General features: G+C 38.3%; 1 pseudogene; it reads right to left on the bottom strand.

The window, feature by feature from the left end:
• Positions 1 to 377: 377 nt before the first annotated feature.
• Positions 378 to 3,504, bottom strand: LOC120157246 (annotated as a pseudogene).
• Positions 3,505 to 5,317: the final 1,813 nt, after the last annotated feature.

Below are 5,317 nucleotides of genomic sequence, written 5' to 3'. Positions count from 1 at the left end.
TGATTGACTTAATAATATAGTTTACCTAAACCACTTGGATATTCAACAGAGAAAAATCTTTTTTTTTTTTTAAATCTCATTTTTTAAAGTTCAATTATATCAAGAACCATTCTGATTTCAAAATCTTTTATCGGTTGCAATTTGGTGTCCTTATTTCCTACTTTACGACGTCGGTCCGCAAAAAAGTAATCCCGTAATAGTTAGCGAAGTTTTGAGATGTCACGTGCTTAATCTTTTCAGGTACCAAATTATGTCCCTATCCTTACATGGTAATGGTATTACTAAAATTAGCACCAATACTTTTGCACACAGATACTAAATAACACGTTGCTGCACTGCATTGCCCAAAACTGCACTTCACCAAGTTACGTAAACTAATAAGACAACACTGGCAAAACAGAGCAGAGTCTATTATGAAGAACTATTTGGTTTTTGTGACTGGATGACAGCCCTTAATTTCTCATAAGCATCGTAGCAGGCATGGGAATAGTCCGACATAGCCCGGAATAGGTCCGGCAGTCGGATTTTAAGACTTCCCAAAGATTTCTCTCTCACTTGAATGCAGTGTTTTTCATGAGCTTCAACTTCCTGTTCCAACCTCTTCTCCGAGCTCTCAACTGCAAACTGCCTCTCGGATACGGCGACATCCTTTGCACTTGCATCTTCACCTCTTTCTGCATCTGTTCCATCCGACACGGATCGCCTTTGCTTATACTTATGATACCATTCTTCATATGCCTGGCTCTTTCGCATAAATTCCTTTCGGGTGTCCTCGCACCTCTCTTTAGCTTCATCTCTTCGTCTTGATTAATGATTATGGTTTTATCGCGGCAGCTAATGAAGAAATAGCAGATTTAGCTACCTCGTCTGTAAGCTTTTCAAGACAATCATGCCACGTCTGAAGGAGTGTTTTGATAGGAGGATTCTGCGCTCGCGGAGGAGACGAGACTTTCTCTTTCAGGCTGCTTTCAATAGGGATGAGATTTAACTTTAACCAGTTGTGGAGAGCTTGAATGTATTGCTTTTGATTAGTGACAAGCTTATCAAACTGTGAATGCCATTCTTGAACAACATCATGAAGTTGGATGGTGCGCTCGTGGTGGTGCTTTGTTGTTTCTTTGGAGGCGAAGGCAATGTCGAGAGATCTGAGCTTTTCAATAATCTTGAGCTGGCTATCATGATGTGTGCACATCCTTGCCCACATGTTAGCCATCCTGCAAATTAGAATGTCGACTTTTATGGTCATGATGAATTCATTTCGATAAGCGAAGTACATAATCGAAACCAGGGTGATAATTTGGTTTCTTATTTCAATATGTACGAGCAACACAAGCAATTTGGGATAAGCTTATAAAGACAGATACCAAATACAAAATAAAGCATAAACTCTCATCCTTCTTTCTCATTTGGGATAAGCTTATAAAGACAGATACCAAATACAAATAAAGCATAAACTCTCATCCTTCTTTCTCATATTTTCATATTAAAAACTTACCCATCAACAAGCATAAAAAGTTTCGAATACAACTGCTCATCACGTATTCGGTTAACCTCTGCCACTGTTGAATCCATGGACTGCATGTCAACTACATTCTTGTGTAAATGACTTACAGCCGCTTTTGTTCTTTCCAACGATTCAGCACTAGCTCCATGTTTCTTCTGCTTGTTTAACGAAGCAAGCTTCCTTTGTACTCGAGCTTCACAAGCTCCCCTTGCTACAAACAAGGACCAAATTCATAAGATTCAGAAGAACAAAAAAATAGCTTCACTTCATGTGTAGCATATGGTGCTTTTCAATTGATTAAAAAAAGGGAACCAGGAAAGGTGCTAGTCAAGGAAGCAATAAAGACGGCCACGGCAGGTAGCGGGCAATATAATTCTAACAGAGAAAACAATAAAGCCAGTATAAAAAATGCACCTTCACTTCCTCGTAAAGTTTCTTTCCCATACTAGCAACTTCTCCAGAATAGAGGCATGAGTCTCACACTCTTCAGAATCAAATTCACGGTTTCCATTTTCACCGTTCGTCATACCTCTTACCGACCTATTCCATGTAATGACACGCATTACCCTTTTGGAATGATCGATATGTCCTACAATCAACAGGATCGCGGAAATTATCAATATATGTCCACAATATGAACACACATTCTCAAATCTCAATCCAATATAGAATTGTCATTAACTTTTGAAGCCAAAATTTTCGACCAAGAACGTGATGACCATTCAGTCATTCACCCTTTCAAACTTTAAGTAGTTATAGAAGAAAGTAAAAGATCTAGGGATAAGTTCAGATTCTCGCGTAAAGCTAAAGGACAACAAGATCTAAATGTAAAGAAATCCCATTAAAAAAATACAGTTTCTGTTTTTTTCCAGATCTAAACATGCTTCAATCTTTTACAGAAAAGATGTTGACAAATTGGTGCTTTGATCAAACACAAGCAATTCCAATCATCAGCTGTGGGGAAAAAAACTCATATTGTCACAGCCATAACTTAAGACCAAAGCAATACAGAACAAAAAAGATTACCTCGATTATCAGCGAATGGGATGATAATGCAACCTTGTGGCTTCCAGCATCTCGGAAACCTCCTGAGCACTCTCTGAGGCTTTCAAGAAATGATCATCAATCTCATTCAAAACCTCCATTAAATTCACACCAAACGGACTTCACCATTCTCCTCAAATCTGCCGGAGCCGTTTTAGAATGCTCAATATGTACCTGCTGCTTCCCTTTGTCATCATCAACCTCCACTTCCATCGCCACCTTCTCGCCTCTCTGGATTCTTTGGCTCATCTCACTATCAACTCCGCCGGGGTCGCTAAAACCCACATCAAGACATTGTTCTCTAAAGTATCAACATTTGTACTAGAACTTCATTATTTTCGTCGTCCAAATCCCAGCTCGGACCCGGCATGTTATCGTCAACCATTAAGAAGTAATCCCAGGCTACGTTTTTAGCTTCGGGCATCGGCGGCGGGTGGTGGTCCACGTGGTTGTTCTCGGGAGTCCTTGTGGGAGTTATCTCCTCCCTACGGGGCCCTCTTGAATTGTTTCTCATTCTTCTTATTATTATTATCATTTTATCGTTTCCCTCGCGATGTTCTTCTTCCTCATCCTCTTCTTCTTCTTCAATAGGGGAAGCATCAAACTCCTTGCGACTCTTGACAGGCATTGAGGGCATAACGGCGCGTTTGATTGGGACGGGGTTAGGAGAGAAGTTAGGAAGCGGTGGAGGTGGAGGGAGACTTTCCATCATTGGAGGCGGTTGAGGAGTAGAGTCAAGAGGAGGGGGATATGAAGAGTGTTTAGGAGAGGCACTTCAGCTTCTCCATGCCATAGTCACTCAAAGCAGCTCCGGTGTTTTTCAAGGAAATGGCGTAGGCAGAATGAGCAGCTGCAAAGGAGTTGCGAGCTACAACCGCTTCTTTCATCAAGTATTTTCGGTCCTTGCAACGAGCCACTGATTCTTCGTTATCTATTCTGGACTGAGCGCAACCCATTAAAAAATGTAAAAAACTTGAGTTCCCAACGACTAAGATATGAACACCGAACCGGAGGCGGTAGATCGATTCTTATTGGTTTGAAAACGGGTCGGGTTAGATTTGAGAGAAGAAGAGAAAGACCAAGTGAAGGCAAGAGAGGGTGCACAGAATGCAGAGCAGAGGGAGGGAAAGAGAGAGATGAGAGAAAGGTTGGGTGGGAATCCCTTCGTACTCGCTCTAATTGATTACCAGGTGTCCCCCGCTATTTCTCTTTTCAAAAAAGGGTCAGATTCAAACAAAATTAAAAGCTTTACGACGTCGTGCTTGATTAATTTCATCAGATTTGCGATTCTCTTGATTGACGCCTTTCATCATCCTTTAATTTTTTAATCACATCTTACGATTTACAATTGCTCTATACGTTTCTATTTGGGGGCTTTAATAATGAGTACAAAGGGTGGTTCATGTAGCAGAGGAAATTAGAAAGAAACAAAAGAGAAGAGTATTACCATTGAACTTAACCACCATGATCTCCGTGAATTAGTTATTAGGTGAGCGGAAATTAGATGGATGTCTTTTATTATATTTTGCGTGACATCTTCAACAGTTATATTTGAAAATAACCAGGTGAAAGTAACATGGGTAAACTGCTTAGATAACCACTCAACTATTAGTCTGTTTTTATTTTGATTATTGTATTTTTTTTTCAATTTCCTTACTAGACTTACAAAATTGGATAACTTCATTAACATTATTTTCAAGGGATGATAGACAGTAAAAAGGACGATGATTGATTATGATGTTTTGGAAGTAAAATGATAAAAATAATAAATTCGAGAAAAAAATATTAAAATATTTAAAAATAGAATTTATAAAATGTATGAATTTATGGGATTGAAATAAACACATTAAATATTAATGATAATAACCAAAATAATTAAATTTGTAATTATAATGACAATTAAAAAAATGATGACCATGCATAGAAATAGTAGATCACAATGCAAGCAATTTACTCGAGCAATATTTACATTTTTAATTAAAAAATAAAATAAGGAAACTCATATAAAAAAAAATTAACAAATAGCCCATGCTTTGCAACAACTAGATACCCACAGACCGAGGGCTACCATTTGGAAATACTTGATGTTATAAGAACAAATGAGATTAACTAATTCTGATGTATCCACTCATAATTGGGGCAACTTGTAAGACTAAAGATTTTGTCTTGAGGAAGAACCTGAGCATGGAAGTTGGTTGCAATTTGCAAAAACCGCCCAAGAGCTGTTCATCATGAGGAAACATAACAAACAACCAAGAAAACACTCTTCAAGCAAAAAAGCGAGCACCGCCGAATGGATAATGCAATTGCCCATAACCGTACATGTATGCATACAAGAGGATTTAATCATCATGCTAAAATTGACATCGAATCATAATTACTTATCTTTCCAAAATTTGCCTGGATTACCTGATGCTGAGCTCAGGCCTCGATATTTCATTATTCCATCTGTTTCAACAATGCATCGCCCAGTTAAAGTGAGAACACGGCTGGTATCACAAGAGGTTTCTGGATACTCTGTATAAAATTATCAACTGAAGAAAATAAGGCCTATAGACTAACTAAAACAAGAAAATAAGGTAAAACATAAGGAAATGCTGTAGTTGTAGACCATACCTTCACATCAGAAACTCCTTCACAAATTGCTTCCTTTTAAATCAATGGAATACTATACAGAAAATTAGAACTTTAGCAGCCTTACCGTTTGTTTATAAATAAAACGCATATTATGCTTAAAACAGAGCAGAGTAGTAGCTAGTAGGTTGTACT

Source organism: Hibiscus syriacus, unplaced genomic scaffold (assembly GCF_006381635.1).
Source record: "Hibiscus syriacus cultivar Baekdansim isolate YM2019G1 unplaced genomic scaffold, ASM638163v2 tig00111238_pilon, whole genome shotgun sequence".
In the NCBI taxonomy this organism is placed as follows: domain Eukaryota; kingdom Viridiplantae; phylum Streptophyta; class Magnoliopsida; order Malvales; family Malvaceae; genus Hibiscus; species Hibiscus syriacus.
The sequence above is the reverse complement of the archived record's forward strand: the minus strand, read 5'-3'. Positions and strand labels throughout refer to the sequence as shown.